Genomic DNA, 19741 nt, shown 5'->3' on the forward strand with positions numbered 1-19741 from the left:
TATTTATCAATAATTTACTTTAAATGGAATTTCTCTTTGTTAACTCTTGACTGTTGGATTTTTGTTGGTGATATATAAAAGAATCTTGGTGACTTATGTGGGTTTATTTTATAAAAAACTTTGCTAAATTTGGGATTATTTCCTAAAACCTTTTTAGCAATCTCTGGGTTCTCCTAACCTTCCATCATGTTCATCGGCAAAGTGATAATTTGGCTTCCTCAATTGCCCTATTCTTATTCCTTTAATCTCTTTCTCAAGCTCTTTTATTTTATATTGGTTTCTAATACAATATTAAATAAATAACGGTGATGTGGGCAACCTTGTTTTCCCTCCCAGATCATTAGGAATGATTGCAGTTTGTTCCCATTCCATAAATTCTTACTGATGGTTTTTAAATAGTGCTGCTTGAATTATTTTAAGGAAAAGGTCCATTTTTTCCTATACTTTCTCAAGTGTTTTTAATAAAGGAATGGGATGTTGGATTTTAGGAAAAGGCTTTTCGCATCTTTGGATGGATCATATGGTTTTTGTTAATTTGGTTATTAACATGGCCAATTATATTGATAGTTTTTCCTAATATTGAACCAACCCTGCATTCCTGGGATAAATCCTACTTGATCATGGTTATTATCTTGGAGATGATTTTTCTGTAGTCCTTTTTGCTTTAATATCTTATTTAAGGTTTTTAGCATCCAATATTCATTAAGGGAGATTGGTCTAAATTTTTCTTTCTCTGTTTTTTCAAGCCCTTTAGGTTTGGGGTATCATTTCCATGTCTGGGTCATAGAAGGGAATTTGGTGGACTCCTTTTCCCTTTTATCAAATAATTTATTAAAGCAATTGGGACCAATTTTCTTTTAAATGTTTGGTAAAATTCACATTAAAAATCCATCTGGTCCTGGGGTTTTTTCTTGGGGTTTTTTAGTGCCTGTTCTTTTCTTTTTCTAAATGGGATATTCAAAACCTTCTTTTCCTCTTAGTCTAGGGAAGTCTTATTTTTGGAAATTAATTCCATTTTCATTTAAGGTTATCAAATTTAATTGGCATAAAGTTGGAAAAAACCCTCCTTATTTTTCTCTAATTTCCTCTTCATTGGTGGGAAAGTTCTCCTTTTCATTTTAAGGACTACTAATTTTCATTTTCCTCCTTTCCTTTTTCTAATCAGATTTACCAAAGGCTTATCTATTTTTTGGCTTTTCATAGAACCAACTCTTAGTTTTATTAATTGGTTAATAGTTTTTTACTTTCAAATATTTTTAATTTTTTTTAATTTTAAATTTTCCAAATTTATTTAAGGGGGTTTTTAATTTGGGGTCTTTTTTAGTTTTTTAATTTGAAAAATTCATTAATCTTTTTCTTTCTCTGTTTTTTTTCAAGTAAGCCTCTAAGGATTAAAATTCCCTCTTATTACCAAATTTGGCTGCATCCCACCAAATTTTGGTTTGCCATCATTTAAATTATCTTAATTTGAAATTATTAATTGTATCTATAATTTGCTGCTTCTTCAATCATTTTTTAAGATGAGATTTTTTAGTTTCAATTACTTTTTGGTCTTATTTCCCCTAACTTTTTTTGAATTTAGTTTTTTTCTCCCTGATCTGAAAAGAAAACATTTCCTGCTTTTTGCAAATTTGATTTTTCCTAATATATTCAATTTTTGAATGGTTCCATGGAACTGCTGGGAAAGAAACCCTTCTACCATTTTTTTCAAAGATCCAACATACCTAATTTTTCAATATTCCTATTTCTTCTTTTAATTTCTTTCTTATTTGTTTTGGTTTGGTTTTGGTTTTCTGGGAGAAATTTTAAGGGTTGGGTCTCCCTAATATTTTTTTGTTGTTTTTTCTTTTGAACTCTCTTCCCTTTCCTTTAGGAAGGTTGGTCCAACCCTTGGTTTATGTTTAAATTGTTATTTTTTGTTTTATACTACCCTTTCCAGGATGTGAAATTTTCCATTCTTTTAATTAGATCAATTTTTTACTTTTTGCTTGGTCCGGATAAGGATGGCCTCCCTAACTTTTTGGCTACACCGGCTTTAATTTTTGCTTAACCTTTTTTTTTACTCTTATGTATCCCCTGCTTTAAATTGTTTTTGTAAACAACATATTTTGGGAAGTTCGACGTCCAGTCTTCTTCTCCTCCCTTTTGGGGAGTTCAATCCCATTCCATTTACGGTTAGAATTACTAAATTGTGTTTTTTATTAAATTTTTTCCCCTTCCTTTCCCCCCTTTTAAATTTACCCTCTTTTTCTTTTCCCTTTTTCCCTCCCTCCCCCTTTTTGGGGGAAGGGTTTTTTCCTTCCCTTAAAACTTCCTTTTTTTTCCCTTTTCCCTCCCTTTTAATGAAAGGGAATTTTCAAAACAAATGTTCCTTTTTTTTCCTTTAGAATTGATGGGAAGTTTTTTTCCCCTCTTTTGTGGGATGTTTTGGTTTTCCCTCTTTATTCCCTCCTTCCCCACCTTGTTTCTGCCATCAATTTTTTCCATATCTCTTCCCTTTTTATGTTATATCAGTACAATCAAATTATCATGTAATTTTTTTGTATATCCACAACAGAAATACAATTCTAAATTATTTTTACCTTTTTGCATCTCTTGAGTTCTATGGATTTGGAGTTAAAATTTTTTTTTTTAGTTCTGGTTTTCCTTTAAAAACAAATGGAATTCATTTGTTTTTCATTAAATTCCATCTTCTTCCCTGGAAAAGAAAATGCTCAACAGCTGGGTAGTTTATTCCTTGGCTTGCATCTCAAATTCTTGTGCCTTTCGGAATATCATATTCCAGGCCCTTCTTTTTCCTTTAATAGGCAGCCAGATCTTGGGTGATCCTTTTTGGCACCTCGGTATTTAAATGGTTTTTTGGCTGCTTGTAAAAATTTTTTTCCTTTAATCTGATAAAGTTCCGAAATTTTTTTTACCAATATTCCTTGGGGTTTTATTTTTAGGGTTTCTTTCAGAAGGTTGTTCATTGAATTCTTTCAATCCTTTATTTTACCTTCTGATTCTATTATATCTGGGCAGTTTCTTTGATGATTTCCTTGTAAAATAGTATTCTAGGCTCTTTTTTTCATCCATGGTTTTCAGAAAGTCCAATAATCCTCAAAGATTATCTCTCCTAGATCTATTTTCCAAGTCTGTCGTTTTTGCAATTTAAAATTTTGGTTTTGGTTTGGTCATTTTTGTTTTTCTTGACCAATTCTTGCTGTCTCCAATGAATCATTCTTTCAATTTTTCAGTTCTAATTTTTAAAAATTATTTTCTTCAATAAGCTTTTTTTACTTCTTATATTAATTGGGTTTTTTAATTATTGTTTTGGTCTGTGGGTTTTTCCCATTTCCACTAATTTTTTTTTTTTAGTGAATTTTTTCTTTTTCAATTCCATATCCTACTTTCTTGGTGTTCTTTGTCTTTTTCAATTCCACGGGATCCTACTTTCTTGCAGGTTCTTTGTCTTTTCCCAATTCCACAAATCCCTACTTTCCTAGTGAATTCTTTATTTTTTTTCACAATTCTTACTTTCCAAAGTTTTTTATTTTTTTCAATTCCCAATTTTGTTTCCCTACCTTCCGGGAATTTTTTTAACTTTTCAATTCCGTATTTCAGGAAGTTTTTTGCTCTCTTTAAGGCTTCTCTTTCCTTTCCCCAAATTTTATCTTCCCAAACTCTCTTTTTGGAGACTTTTTAATGGTTCTCTTCTGAAACATTATTAAAAGGAAGGAACAGTCTTGATGCATTTTTTCTTTCCAGGTCTCTTCAGGTTTGCTGACCTGCTCTTTTTTCATCAAATTTTTCTTTTTTATTCATGTTTTTAAAACCTTTAGGGTGAGTCTCCTAGGCAAGGGGGGGTTACCAACTTCCTCTGCTGAGCAGGGGAAAAGATGTAAACCCGATTTTCCCGGGCTCAGGTATGGGGTGCTCCTGGTGAGAGTTTTCCCTTCCCCAACAGGAAGTGGATTCAGCATTGGAGGTATCAAAACTGCTTAAGTGGGGCTAGTGGATTATCGATTTGCCCCTGGGCTGAGACTAAGTGGTGAAATGTCACTGCCCCAGGCCGGAGCCTCTTGTGGGACTGTGAGTTTAGCAGCTGACCGCAGGCCGTCCCCTTCCCCCAAGTTCTGCCTGGTGCAAATCCAGCCTGGAAAACTCTATGGCCCCGCCAGGCTCCCCACTGCCCCAGATTGGGAGGCTAACCCGGGCTGCGTCCTCCTGCTGTGCAAGTACACCTGCCCCAAGGAAAAGCCCCGTACTGCCCGGGTTGGGGCTGCGGCGTTTGTGCTGGAGATCTGTGCCTTCACCCTCGGTTTTGAGGCTCTCCTCGGAACCTAATTTCTCTCCCAGTCTGCCCGATCTCCCCCCGGCCCGGAACCAACCTTTTTAGGGGACTGCAGATTTTCTTCGGCCGGGGTGGGTTGTTCTACTTCTTATCTTTTACAATTGGGAGTCAAGACTATTTTGAGGCTCCATATAATATTGATAAAGAGGGTAAGAGAAGAGCTTAGAAAGTCGTGTGTGTCTTCTCTGCCATCTTGGCTCCCTCCAATACAAAGTATATTTCATTGTTTTTCTGAAATCTTGGTCATTTCTTTGATCTGAATCCTTAAGTCTTTTAATTTGTCTTTACAACATAGTTTTATTCCATAATTTATTCTACTTGTTCTTGTTAATTTTTTTCCTACATCATTTCCTACAAGTTCCCTCATTTTCATGTATCTCAACTTGGAAAATATTTTAAAATTTTAAATAATTAACTTTTAAAGCTTTGTATTTGCACCTTTTTATACTGCTAAATAAAATATATTTATTATTAAATCTTAAAACTGCACTAATATTCTTGGGAAATCCTGTACTTAATAAAATACCATTAATGAAATCACAAATCCATCTAAAGACTGAATGTGGAAAGGTTTGGAAAATTTGGAATTAATATAACTAAGTCTTTGGGAAATAGTTCTTTGGGGTTTAAGAGGCATCTTCGTTTTACAAAAGATTTAATACATGTTTTCATTAAGTAATGACTCATTTTACTAAAGAAATAAATTTTTTTTTAATAAAGAAATAAAGAAATAATTGAATTGTATATGTTTATAGCATTCATTCTAGTACCATAATTGTTGGTGATGGTTTGGCCAGGTGGAGCAAATTATTTTCTTTCTTGTCTCAATTTCTCTGTTTTTCTTTCACTAATGTTACGACCTATATGGGGGGGGAGAAGTTTGCCAACCTGGCTGAGTTAGTACAGTATTATATGGAGCCTCATGGACAATTGAAAGAAAAGAACGGAAACGTCTTTGAGCTGAAAACACTGAAGAAGAGTTCAGCTGAATTAGATTGAAGGAGAGAGCGTTGGTCAGTTCAGCAGAAGCCAACTCTCGGAGACGCAACCAGATTGGGAGATACAGAAGACTACTCACCTCAGTTGGAGATTGAGAAGCCACCAGTCGGACTTGAGCTGGAATCAGGATCAGAGGCTTTTCTACTGAAATCAGGATTGGAGCTTTTCCACTGAAAAAGTCCTAGTTCAGGCGCCAAAATGTGAAGGTTTTCTAGAGGCAGCCTTAATCTCAGTTGAAATAAATAATTATTCCAAAATCACAGCCAGGTGATAAAAGAGTTCAGATCTTTTATTGCGTCCTTCAAATAGCCGGGTTAGCTCAGAGGCCTATCTCTCTACTTGGTTCCAAGAGATTTTGCAGCTTTGTCCTTTATCACCTCCAGCTCAGCTCCGACTTGTGACTTCTCAATCTCCAACTGAGGTGAGTAGGCTTCTATATCTCCCAGAGTGCTCTGTCTCCAACCCCAGTCAATGTTCCCCAGAAAACTCTTTCGAGTGCTCAGTGGAAATCTCCCAAACATGTGAACCCCATTGAGTACTTAGATACTTATGAGCTCTCTAAAGGTGTGAACACAAGCATTGTTTTCATCAGTTGTACTTAGTACCTTGTGTCAAGTTCTGGCCCAAAATATCTTCTTCTAAGATCAAATCAATCATATTGAACCATGCTAAATTAGATAATTATTGTTTCTATCAACTCTAATGGCTTAACACTTGTAAAGATTCCAACATCAAATCTTCTGACTTTCTGAGTAATTGGCTAACTGGACTATGTAAAATCATATCTGTTTAATTTAATACATGTCCTTAGCTAGAGAAGAAAATAGGAGAGAAGTAACATGAAAATCTTAGGGTAAAACACCCATTTTCTCCCTTTCCATAGTTACAATACTTTTAATTCATCATCTTTGCTGAAGCATTTTATGAATCCAAGAAAGTAGAAGGATAACAATAAAAATTGACACAATCACTCAGAAAATAAAGTTTCTACAGTTACTCCAGTAGAATTGATGGCAGGTTTTTCAAAGATTATATTTAAGATCAAAAGAATGAAGTTTATGGTTGTAAAGGCTTTAGATTGAGGCAGACAATGGTTTCTTGAGCAATTTTGATTGAATTGTAGTCCCTGAAAAGTCAGAACATTTCAGTATGGGTTCTCCTTTTGAAGAAGGTGATGAACCTCATCAAATACATACACACTTTAATACTTAACCTTGGATGTATTTAATCATTTTAACTCTCTGATTCATAGAGTCACAGCATCAAATAATTTTTAACTGCACTAACCAATATCCTCATTTCACCTATAATGAAAGAGTATCAAATATGTTAAACTAGAGAGGTTTTATGAGCCAGCACTAAGCACTAAATTCCTGATTCCCAGACTTGCCTCCATTATTAATTTACTTCAATTAACTTCATTATTTTTATTGCTTTAAATGATCCCCTTTTTATTAATGTAGGTACCCCTTTCACCAATGGAGTGTATAATCATTGCTCAACATTTGTCCCATGTGCGACTTGCCTATTTGTTAAATCCTCCCATAGAAGTTGTGGGGAAAAAACAAAAATCAGTGTGCTTCATGATCTTGTGAATATTCATCCTTTTATGGTTATCTATTTTGGGTGTTGGGATCAAATCTTCATAATCTCAGAAAATTATAAATGCTTCAAAGTAGATAATATCTTGCTTTTGCCTATCTATCTCATTATCTAGATATCATTATCATTATATACAATTTGCTTTGTATTCTTAACAAACATTCATTGAGTTAAATTAAATTTATTAACTCTATAGTAATGCAGTATTCATTAATTTAACTTCATATGCAAATACATTATAATATTGGCTGTGAATAGAAGCAGTTGGAAATATTCCTACATAATGGGGAATTATTTTTTTTTATCTGTACTTTTGTGGGATTTCTTATAAGACATTGAAAAAGGCTTTGATAAACATGTATATCTCTACTTAACATCTTACCAGTTGTCAGAATTTGGTGAATCATCAAATAAAGCTATCTACTTGGTTAGATCTGGTTAGATCTGATATCATCTCAAGGCAGTGGTTTCCAAACTTTATAGAGGAATGCTGTTTTTAAACAACATACACACATACACACTTTGAGACTTTCTATACTTCCCATAAAACAATATATTAAAACATTTTCTTGAGATCCATTTTATTCAAATAAATTTTGAGAATTTCTTTTACAGTTTTGTAGAAATAGGTCTTTAAAATGCAATGATATAAGGTAATGGATACATATATTTTTGGATAGATTTCTTTATAACTTTTGTATTTACAATATAAAATTACCAGGGAGGAGCCAAGACAGTGGAAAACAGACATGGTTTTCTGTGATTTACTCCAACCTTCTCTCAAACCAACAGCAGATTAAGCTTTTAAACTGATATTGGAGTGACAGAACCCACAATTTTGAAGAACAATAAATGTCCATAAGAAAATACTATGGAAGAACTTCAGAAAAGGTTTGTTTCAATTGGACAGGGGAAGAGGTTGCCAAGTCCAGATCACAGCAGACTCCAGAGCAGGAATTTGGGGTGGGAAACCAGGGAGATACTACATCTGTATACTGTGAAATCTGCTGTGAGTCTCTTAGAATATTCTGTCCTGATTGCAAATTGGTGATTTAGCAGATTTTCTGCAAGGCACACAAAAGTTAATACAAAACACAAATTGAGAGCCTTTGAGATCAGGAAGAACACAGGATCTGCCATGCTTATGCAGCCCCAGAATCAATCAGCAGAACTGCCCCAAGACATACTAAAGTGGCTATTACACCTTTGCCTTAAAAGCAGACCTCAACCTTAAAAAATGATCAAAAAAGCAAAAAGAACTATGACCATAGACAACTTTTATGGTGAAAGAGAAGAACAGACCTCAAACCTCGAGGACCTAAAGGCAAACCAGCTCCAGATAAAGCCCCTCAAATTGACATGAGTTGGTCCCCATTTTATAAGGCTCCCTTGAAAAAATTCAAAAAGGATCTTAAAAGACAGTTAGAAGAAAAATGAGAAAAGAAAACTATATCTTTGCATGAGGGTATAGAAAAGGAAAAAACAGAAATTATCTGAAGAAAATTCCTTAAAAATAGACTTGATGAAATGAAGAAAGGATATAACTCCTTACAAAATAGATATGAAAAATTCATTGAAAAACACAATGTCAAATGGTTTTCCCATTTGGATTCCCCATAGGATTAGAAATCCAATGAACAAAACACATCATATTAAAGTTTAATTGGACAAATGCAAAAGCAGATAAAAAAGCTAACTGAAAAAAATAATTCACTACAAATTGGAATTGAACAAATGGAAGTGATGAATCAATGAGACTTCAAGAATCAGTAAAAACAAAACCAAAAAAAAAAAAAAATGAAGCCCTGGAAAAAAACAACTGACCTGGAAAATAGATCTAGGAAAGACAATCTAAAAGTCACTGAACTTCCTGAAAACCATGATGAAAAAAAAAAAGATCCTAAACATCATCTTTCAGGAAATCATCAAGGAAAAATGCCCTGATGTCCTAGAATTAGAAGGTAAAATAGTCATTGAAAGAATTCACTAATCACCTCCCAAAAGAGACCCAAAATGTAATCTCTAAGGAACATCATAGGTAAATTTCAGAATTATCAAATCAAGGAGAAAATATCACAAACAGTCAAAAAGAAACAATGAAAAAAGTAAGGAGCCACAATCAGCATTACCCAGAACCTAGCAACTTCCACTTTAAACGATTCAAAGGTCATGGAATCTAATATTATGAAAAACAAAGGAACTTGGATTATAGCCAAGAATCAATTATCCAGCAAAACTGAGCATCACCTTTTAGGGAAAAAGATGGGCATTCAATGAAACCGATTAATTTTACCTATTTCTGATGAAAAGACCAGAGCTGAATAGAAAATTTGATTTTCAAATACAGAACTCAAGAGAAGAATAAAAAGGTAAAAAGGAAAGAAAAGAATAACTTTCTTTAAAAGTTAAAAAGCTTATATCCCTATATGAGAAGTTGATATGTTTAACTCGAGATCTGAATCTCTGTTATGGGTATATTTAGAGGGTGTAAGTATAATTTGATTTTATTGTGATGATTTAAAACAAATAGAGGAGGGACAGTAATTCTACTGGAAGAAGAGGAAAACCAAGTCAAAATGGGTTAAATTACATTTTATGAAGAGGCGAAAAAGACCTATTGCAATTGAGGTACAGAGAGGGTGGGGATGATCATTTTGCAACTCCTACTCTCAATAGATTTAGCTCAAAGAGAGATTATCAGATATATTTAGCTTCATAGAGAAGCTTGTTTCACCATATAGGGAAGTAGGAGGAGAAAGGGTAAAGGAAGGAGGGGAACTAATAAAAGGGAGAAGAGAGGTAGAAGGGACAAGGTATAAAAGAGGGGACGCAAAAGGGATGGGCTTTGTGAGGGAGGTAGTTAACAGTAATAAAATACTGTGGAGGAGGGAAAGGGAGAAAAGGAAGAGGAAACTATAACTGGGGGTAAATAAGATAGCAGAAAATACAGATAGTAATACTATCTGTGAATGTGAATGGGATAAACTCTCCCATAAAACTGCAGCAGATAACAAACTGGATTAAAAGCCTGAATTCTACACTTTGTTGTTCACAAAAAATTCATTTAAAGCAGAATGATACATTTAGAGTAAAAGTAAAAGACTGGAGAAAATGTATTATGTTTTAGCTGAAGTTTAAAAAACAAAACAAAACAGGGGCAGCAATATGAATCTCAGACCAAGCAAAAATGAAAATTGATCTAATTAAAAGAGATAAAGAATGAAACTACATGCTGCTTAAAGGTATCATAGATAATGAAGTAATATCAATGCTAAACATATATGCACGAAGTGGTATAGCATCCAAATTCCCAGAGGAGAAGTTAAGAGAACTACAAGAAGAAATAGACTGTCTTAGTGGGGGATCTGAACCTTGCTCTCTCAGAATTAGATAAATCAAACCACAAAAAAAATAAAGAAATTAAGGAGGTAAATAGAATCCTAGACAAGTTAGACTTTGGGGAAAAAAATTAATGGAGACTGAAAGGAATATACCTTTTTCTCAGCAGTACATGGAACCTATACAAATATTGACAATGTATTAGGGCATAAACATTTCAAAATGAAATGCAAAAAGGCAGAAATAGGAAATGAATCTTTCTCAGATCATAATGCAATAAAAATTGCATGCAATAAAAAGCTAGGTAAAAATAGAAATTAAGTGGAAACTAAATAACCTAATCCTTAAAAATAAGTGGGTAAAACAACAAATCTTAGGCACAATCAATAATTTCATCCAAGAGAATGACAAAATGAGACAACATATCAAAATGTGTGGGATGCAGCAAAAGCAGTTGTTAGAGGAAATTTTATATTTCTGAATGCTTAGTTGAATAAAATAGAGAAAGAGAGGATCAATGAATTGAGCTTGCAACCAAAAAAAAAAAACAGAAAAAGAACAAATTAAAATCCCCCAATTAAATCCCATATCTAAAATTCTGAAAATAAAACCAAGAGTTGGTTGGTGTTTATCATAAAACCAACAAAACAAATCTCTAGTTAATTTGATTAAAAAAAGGAAAGAAGAAAATCAAATTGTTAGTCTTGAAAATAAAAAGGAAGAACTCTTCACCAATGAAGAGGAAATTAGAGCAATAATTGGGAATTATTTTGCCCAAGTATACATCAACAAGTGAAATGGAGGAAGGCCTACAAAAATATATATTGCCCAGATTAACAGAAGAGGAAATAAATTACTTAAACAGTCCCATTTTAGGGGGAAAAAATAGAACAATCTATTAATCAACTCCATAAGAAAAAAATCTCCAGGGCCAGATGGATTCACATGTGAATTCTACCAAAACATTTAAAGAACAATTAATTCCAATACTATATGATATGATGCTGATACCTAAACCAGGTAGGATGAAAATAGAGAAAGAAAATTATAGACCAATTTCCCTAAATAATATTGATGCAAAAATGTTAAATAAAATATTAGCAAACAGGTTACAGAAAGTCATCCCCAGGAAAATATACTATGACAAAGTAAGATTTGTACCAGGAATGAAGGGCTGTTTCAATATTAGAAAAACTATTAGCATAATCAATTATATCAATAATCAAACTAACAATAATCACATGATTATCTCAATAAGATATAGAAAAAGTATTTAATAAAATCCAACATCCATTCCTATTAAAAACACTAGAGAAAATAAGAATAAATGGAGCTTTTCTTAAAATGAACAGTACCTATATTTAAAACCTTCAGCAAACATTATATGTAAGGGGGACAAATTAGAACTATCCCCATGAAGATCAGGGGTAAAACAAGGTTGCCCACTATCATCATTACAATTCAATATTCAAATGTTATTCAAATGTTAGCTTTGGCAATAAGAGAAGAAAAAGAGATGAAAGGATTAGAGTAGGTAATGAAGAAACCAAGTTATCACTCTTTGCAGGTATGATGGTATACTTAGAGAACACTAGGGAATCAAATTAAAAAAACTACTAGAAATAATCCACAACTTTAGCAAAGTTTTAGGATACAAAATAATTCCACATAAATCATCAGCTTTTTTTTTATACATCACCAACAAAGTCCAACAGCAAGAGATACAAAAAGAAATTCCATTTCAAATAAATGACAATAACATAAAATATTTGGTTGTCTATGTGCCAAGATGAAGTCAGGAACTATATGAACACAACTACAAAACAATTTCCAAACAAATAAAATCAGATCTAATCAACTGGAAAATATCAAGTGCTCATGGGTAACATAAGCAAATATAATAAAAATGAGAGTACTACCTAAATTAATCTACCTGTTCAATGCCATACCAATCAAACTCCCAAGAAATTATTTAACATTTCTTGAAAAAATAATAACAAAATTCATCTAGAAGAGCAAAAGGTCAAGAATTTTAAGAAAATTAATGAAAAATTCAAATGTGGGTAGATTATTTGTGTCAGATCTAAAATTACATTATAAAGCTGCAGTCATCAAAAACATTTGGTACTGGCTAAGAAATAGGGTACTTGATCAGTGGAATAGATTAGATTTACAGGACCAAAAACATCAATGATTATAGTAATTTAGTGTTTGACAAACCCCAATACTCCAGCTTTGGGGACAAAAATTCAACATTTGACAAAAACTACTGGGAAAATTGGAAACTACTATGGCAGAAACTAGGTATTTGACCCATACCTAATGCCCTATGTCAAGATAAGGTCCAAATGGGTTCAGGATTTAGACAAAAAGAGTGATATCATAAATAAATTAGAAGAAAATATAATTAACTCTCAGATCTGTGTAGAAGGAATGAATTTGTAGACAAAAAAGAACTGGAAATTATTACTGAACAAAAAATTTAATTTTGATTATATTGAGTTAAAAAGTTTTTGTATAAAGAAAAGTAATGCAGACAAGATTAGAAAGGAAAAAAAATGGAAAAATTTTTCCAAAGGTTCTATAAAGGCCTCATTTCTAAAATATATTGAAAATTATAAATTTTACCTAAACAATCTATTTATTTAATACCAATCAGATCCCAAAAAAACTATTTAAGACCTAAAAAAAATAAAACAAAGTTCATATGGAAAACAAAAGGTCAAGAATTTCAAGGGAATTAATGAAAAAATCAAATATGGTTTACTGTAAGATCTAAAATTATATTATAGAGCAGCAGTTACCAAAAACTATTTAAATTTAAGGAATAGATTAGTTGATCAGTGGAATAGATTATTAAGGGATAAAAAGCAACAAATATAAACCGTTTTGACAAACCCAAAGATCCCAGCTTTTGGGAAAGAACTTACTGTTTGATAAAATTTAAAAATTAAATAATATGGGAAACTGTATTGATCCAACTAACGCCGACACCAAGATAACAAAATGGGTTCATGACCTAGGCATAAAGAATGAAATTAAAAATTAGAGAAACAGGATAGTTACCTCTAGATGGGGAAGGGGAAGGTCTTATGAAAAAGAACAGAGATCATTATGATCACAAAATAGAAAAATTTTGATTATCCAACTGAAAAGTTTTTGTAAAACAAACAATGCAGACAAGATTAGAAGGGAAGCAATAAACTGGGAAAATATTTTTACAGTCAAAGGTTCTGATAAAGGCCCCATTTAAAAATATAGAGAATTAATTTAATTTATAAAAAATCAAGCCTTTCCAATTGAAAAATGGGCAAAGGAATGAAAGACAATTTCAGATGAAGAAATTGAAACTATTTCTAGTCAAGAAAAGATGCTCCAAGTCAATTAATCAGAGAATGCAAATTAAGACAACTCTAAGATACTATTACACACCTGTCGATTTAAGATGAAGGAAAAAAATAATGATGATTGTTGAGGGATGGGGAAAAACTGGGATGATTTTGGGTATTGTAAGAACCAACCATTTTGGGAGTAGTTTGAACTATGTCAAAAAGTTATCAAATTTGGAACCCCTTTATCCAGCAGTGCACTGGATTATATCCCAAAGAGATTATAAAGAAGGGAAAGGGATTGTATGTGCACGAATGTTTTCAGCCCTTTTTGGGTAAAAAACTGGAAAACGAAATGGATGTCCACGTTGGAGAATGGTTGAAAAATTGGGTATAAAAAATGGAATATTATGTTCTGAAGAAATGACCAACAGAATTTCCCAGAAAGGCCTGAGAGCTTAAGGAACTGATGCTGAGGAAATGAGAACCAGGAGATATTATATACTTCAACAAAAATATATGATGACCAGTTCTGATGGATCAGGCCATCCTAGCAATGGATCAACCAAATCATTTCTAATGGAGGTAATGAACTGAACAGTATGCCCAAAAAGAACCTGGGAGATGACTAAAACCATTATATTGAATTCCCAACCCTATATTTATGCACACCTGCATTTTTGATTTCTTCACAAGCTTTAATTGTACAATTTTAAGTCTGATTCTTTTGTACAGCAAAAATAATTTTTGTATACTATTGTATCTAATTTATATTTTAAATATTTAAATCTCTTATCCTGCCATCTAGGGAGGGGTGGGGGGGTAAGAGGGAAAAATTGGAACAAGAGGTTTTGAAAGATCAAAGTTACCCATGTATAATCCCAAATAAAAGGCTATTAAAAAAAAAAAAAAGAAAATTGACTCAAATTTATAATAATTCAATCCACTTTCCAATTGACAAATGGTCAAAGGATTTAAGGAGACAATTCTTAGAGGAATTGAAACTATTTGTAGTCATATGAAAAGGTACTCTAAATCAGTATTGATCAGAAAAATGCAAATTAAGACCACTCTGAGGTACAACTACACACCTCTCAGATTGGCTGAGATGACAGGAAAGGACAATGACAAATGTTGGAGGGGATGTGGGAAAACTCGTACACTAATACATTATTAGTGGAGTTGTGAATTGATCCAAACATTCTGGAGAGCAATTTGGAACTATACCCAAAGGGCTATCCAACTGTCCATACTCTTTGATCCAGGAGTATTTTTACTGATCTTGTATCCCAAAGAGATCTTAAAGGATGGAAAGGGATCCAGATGTACAGAAACATTTGTGGCAACCCTTTTTTGTAGTGATAAGAAACTTGAAAATGTGTGGCTGCCCATCAGTTGGAGAATGGCTTGCATTTTATTTTCTTTCTCATTTCCACCCCTTTTGATTTGATTTTTCTCATGCAACAGGATAATTATATAAATATGTATGCATATTTTGGACTTAACATATAGTTTTACCATGTTTAAGATATATTGGATTACTTGCTATCTAGGGAAGGAGTAGGGAGAAGAGGGGCGACTGGAAAACAGGGTTTTCCAAGGGTAAAAGTTGAAAAATTATCTATGCATATCTTTTAAAAATTAACAAGCTTTGATAAAAATAATTTTTAAAAAATATGAAAAATATAAAAGTATCATAACATTTTGATGTAATAGATTATATATATTTTTTGTCATGAAGTTTCTTTTTTCAATGATAGCTACCCAAAATTGTTTTCTTTTAAACTGTTGAGATCAGTATTTTGTTTCTATAATACCTATAGTAGAAAATACAATTTTGCATAAATGAGATTATATTAATAATTGGTGTAATATAGTGAACCACAACATTATTTGTAGTTGGGCATTTGAAGCTATTCTTATGTTCCTCAAAAAATATCATTTCAATCATTGTGATAGCTACTTACAGCACTAAGCTTTCTCATATCAAAAGAGGCTTATTGCCCTTAGCTTTTTGTTTGTTAACATCGAAAATAAGCAATTCTTTGGATGTTTCAGACATAAACATTTGAATTTTGTCTTTGTTTTTTTTAAAAAAAATTTTTTTCTGGGAAGAAATACTCTTGTCTTGGCAATTTATTCCAAATATGAAGTCAGAATTATCAATTGGGATTATCTGCTTTCAAGTAGTTATCTTTAGCTATACCATTTGTGTAAAGCAATGTCATCCTTCCTTTACAGTATAAACAACCTTGGGAATCCAATGGCTAAATGGAATGCAACTTATTCTTGTATCTGGATTTTTTTTACTTAATATTTCTGACTTTCTACTACTTTAACTTTCTCCATTGTCTTTGCTGTTCTTGGTTCAACTTTTCCAACAAATTTTCTCTTTGTGCAAGTATCATCAAGGGAAAACATTTCACTTATAAATGTAAAATTGACCAAAAAATGCAAAAAAAAATTAGTTATTATAAATTTTTTATAATCATTTATAATTCATTACTTTCAAAGCTACAAAGTTTTTTTGTAAATTAATACATTTCGCTTACTAAAATGAATAATGGCGATAACTTCCACAATTGTATTGTTTAATCTCTTTTATCTATATTTAACACCTAAAAAAATATTTGGCTGCATTGTAGATAATTTATTCCAACAAAATTCTCCTTACAAGCTTAATGGTTTTTGTTGTTGTTGTTGTTGTTGTTGTCACAAAAAGGTAATCTATATTGTCTGGGGAAGAGCTTCTCAAACTTTCCCACACCCAAGACATTTTTTAAATGAATTCAGAGATATAGGTACATATATTGTATAAAATTAAACATCAATTCATAATAAATCATAATTTTATAATTCCCCACATTCAGTTATAACGTCATTTAAGGTCATGAAACATAGTTTAAGAAGCTGAGATCTGGGAGACCTATCTTTATTTTTTTCTTAAAAATATGATTTATTGAGGACTTTAATTTTATTTAACAGATTTCTAGACATTCACCTCTTTCCTTTTCCCCAGTGAAACTGAACCCTTTCTTGTAACAATTAAAAACAGTCATGAAAAATTACTTAATATGAGAATAGTTCTGAAAATTCATACATTATTTTGATATATATAGGTTCTAGGGGAGACAGAAATGATTTTGAGATCCCCTGATCTTAGGAGGCTTCTAACAATAAGTCAGTGATTCTAAGTCCTCTGGCTTTGGAGTCTGGCATTGGGGATTCCCACTCCCAATCTAAGAATACTATTTTTCTAACAATCTGTCAATAAACATTACTGTCTGTTGGTCAGTGATAATCAGTAATAACCAAATTCCACAGACCAATCCTTGGTTTTACCTCTGGGCCATAAAATTAACATAACATGAAGAACTAGATAAATGTGTTTCTTTGCTTCTGTTGATTTGCTAAATTCTCTTGGAATTTAGATTGCTTCAATGACATTACAATTACAATAAACTTTGCCCCTTGACTAGGAAATGAGTTCAAGCTTGCAAATTCTTTTGAGGCTCCTTGTGACACCACTCTGTGACCACAACCTTTTGGGATTTTCTTCCCAAGCTCAACAATTTTGGCCTTGATTTGTGTTGAGGCAAGAGAGATGTTTTTGTTTGTTTGTTTGTTTGTTTGTTTTGTTTTTTTAATATATATATATATTCTTGGTGTCCCTTAATGGTTTTTATTTTGCTCAAAATTTAACTTCATTCTTAATGAACTTTTTATTACAATCACTGGAAACCCACATTATTGCTAATTCTTTGTTGCCATTAAAAAAAAAATCTCTTTTGATTATTTTTGCATAGTTTTGTAATATTGATTCTTTCTTTGATCCCCTTGCAGTGTATTCCTATCAGTGACATAACATAGTCAAAGAGAATGTTCATTCAAGTCACTTTCTTGAAATACTATGAATGATCATGCTTTCCAAAAAAAATTCCTTTTTTTAATTGAATTTTCCCTTGTTTTCTTTCTTTTTAGTATGGGTGGTATTTACAAGTTACAGAATGAAATAAAACGTCAAAGTTTTTTTAATCACTTTTCTCCAATTAGCTATTTATAGCATTATTTCAAAAAGTCATTTAAAATTTTCAGGTTTTAAATAATTATTCTTTTCCTACTAAATATTGGGAAATCTTACTCTTATGAATTTGTACCTATATACAGATACATATATGTGATACCAGTTTATTATCCAAGATATTGAAGGAAAGCTTTCATCTAATTACATTTTATATTCTTATTTTACTTCATAATTGTAAAAAAAGTCTTTAGAATAAACTTGGATGTAATTAAAATGAACTTGCCTTTTAATGATCACTGCTATGCCTTGATTGGTTAAGAATGATAAGCATACACTAATTGCTTACAATATATTTTTTTTATATTGAAGTTTTATATCCTTTTAGAAATTATTATGGTAAATGTAAGATACTAGCCTAAATCCAATTTTTAGCAAAATTATTTTTAAATTTCCCAATAGTTGTTGTCAAATAGATAAATCTTACCCCAGTAATTAGTTAAATTTCTCAAACACCATATTACTATTTTTTTATACTTTCTTGGTCTTGTTTATCTACTCCATTGGCTGATCTATTGAATTATTTTCATTCTTTCTAACATATACTTTAGTTTGGAGTCTGGTAATATACTTCATTTCTACATATTTTACCCTTTATTATTGCTCTTGAGAGTCTATATTTTCATTTTCAAAAATAATTTTGTTTATTATTTTGTATAGTTTTAAACATTAAATTCTTGCAAATCTGGCAAGGTTAGAAGGGGAAATACTACTTTATTAAGTAAATTTTAAGTGACACGATCATTTTAAGATTATATAGGTATGTTTCAACTAAGAGAATTGACTATTTCTTAAGTATTTAAGTTATATTTATTTAAAAATAATTTCATAAGAAAATTTATATGTCTTCATAGTGTATTTGTATATATATTGAGCTATTTTTATATATTTTAAAGTTATTTAAATATTTCTGATATTTCTTCCTTTTTAATTATGTATAGGAATGTTGGTATATATTTGATTTTCTACTATTTTATTGAATATTACTTTTTAATGATTGTTTTGTTTTATTAATGTATCATCACATCTGAACACAGTGAAAACTTCATGTCCCATTTATTGATATTTACATATTTAATTTTACTCCATCGCTTTGTTGTTATTGCCATATTTTATTAAATTATATTAACATAGTTGAGAATTTGCCTTCTTTCTTGTTTTAGTAATTTTATTTTCTTTGTTTTCTGAGGGAAAATTTGCTAAATTTCTTAGTTTTTTTAAAAAATCTTATCAGTTCTATATAATTTTACTTCTCTTTCTTTCTTTCTTTGTGTGTATATGTGTATACATATACATATATATGTATATATATGTATATTCACAAATAAATTCATAGTTTTAATTACTTCTTTAATAATAATACTTTTACCTTTGGAATTGTTTTAGACTGAATAATTTGTTTATTTTCCAGTTTTTTAAAATTTCAATCTCAGTTCTTTAATTTCTTTGTTATATTATTTAGTATAATTTCTGATATATATCTTTCTTTTTAGCTAGCTACATATAATACATTTGTTGCTGCATTGGTAATATTTTGTTTTACATTTTTGAACTTTTAGAATTTTTTTACCTCATTATTCAAGAAGTCACTTAGACTCCACTTGAATCTGCCTTCTTTGTTTATATTCTTTACTAAGTGATGGGAAGATAGAGAATAGCATCTATAAAATATCTACTATATGTCAGACTGTGCTAAACACCTTGCAAATATTATCTCCTTTGATCTTAACAACAGGTAGGTATTGTTATTATTCCAGTTGCATAGCAATGGAAACTGAAGCAATTTAAATGATTTGCCCACTTACACAGCTGGTATCTGAGGTTGTATTTAAATCCATGTCATAAAGAATAATAATTTTTGTCCCTTAATTATTACTTTTTTTTCTTTTTACCTTTTGAACTTTTAATCCAATTATACTGGTTAGAAATGCAGGGCACTTACATTGCCCCTAGTCTTAATTAATATAAAATAGATATCCATAATAAGGTTGCAAGGAGAAATATCATAAGATAATGTTCTTTAGAGATATATAGCTCTCTGAAGTATCAGATTGAACA

Source organism: Sarcophilus harrisii, chromosome 4 (assembly GCF_902635505.1).
Source record: "Sarcophilus harrisii chromosome 4, mSarHar1.11, whole genome shotgun sequence".
Lineage (NCBI taxonomy): Eukaryota > Metazoa > Chordata > Mammalia > Dasyuromorphia > Dasyuridae > Sarcophilus > Sarcophilus harrisii.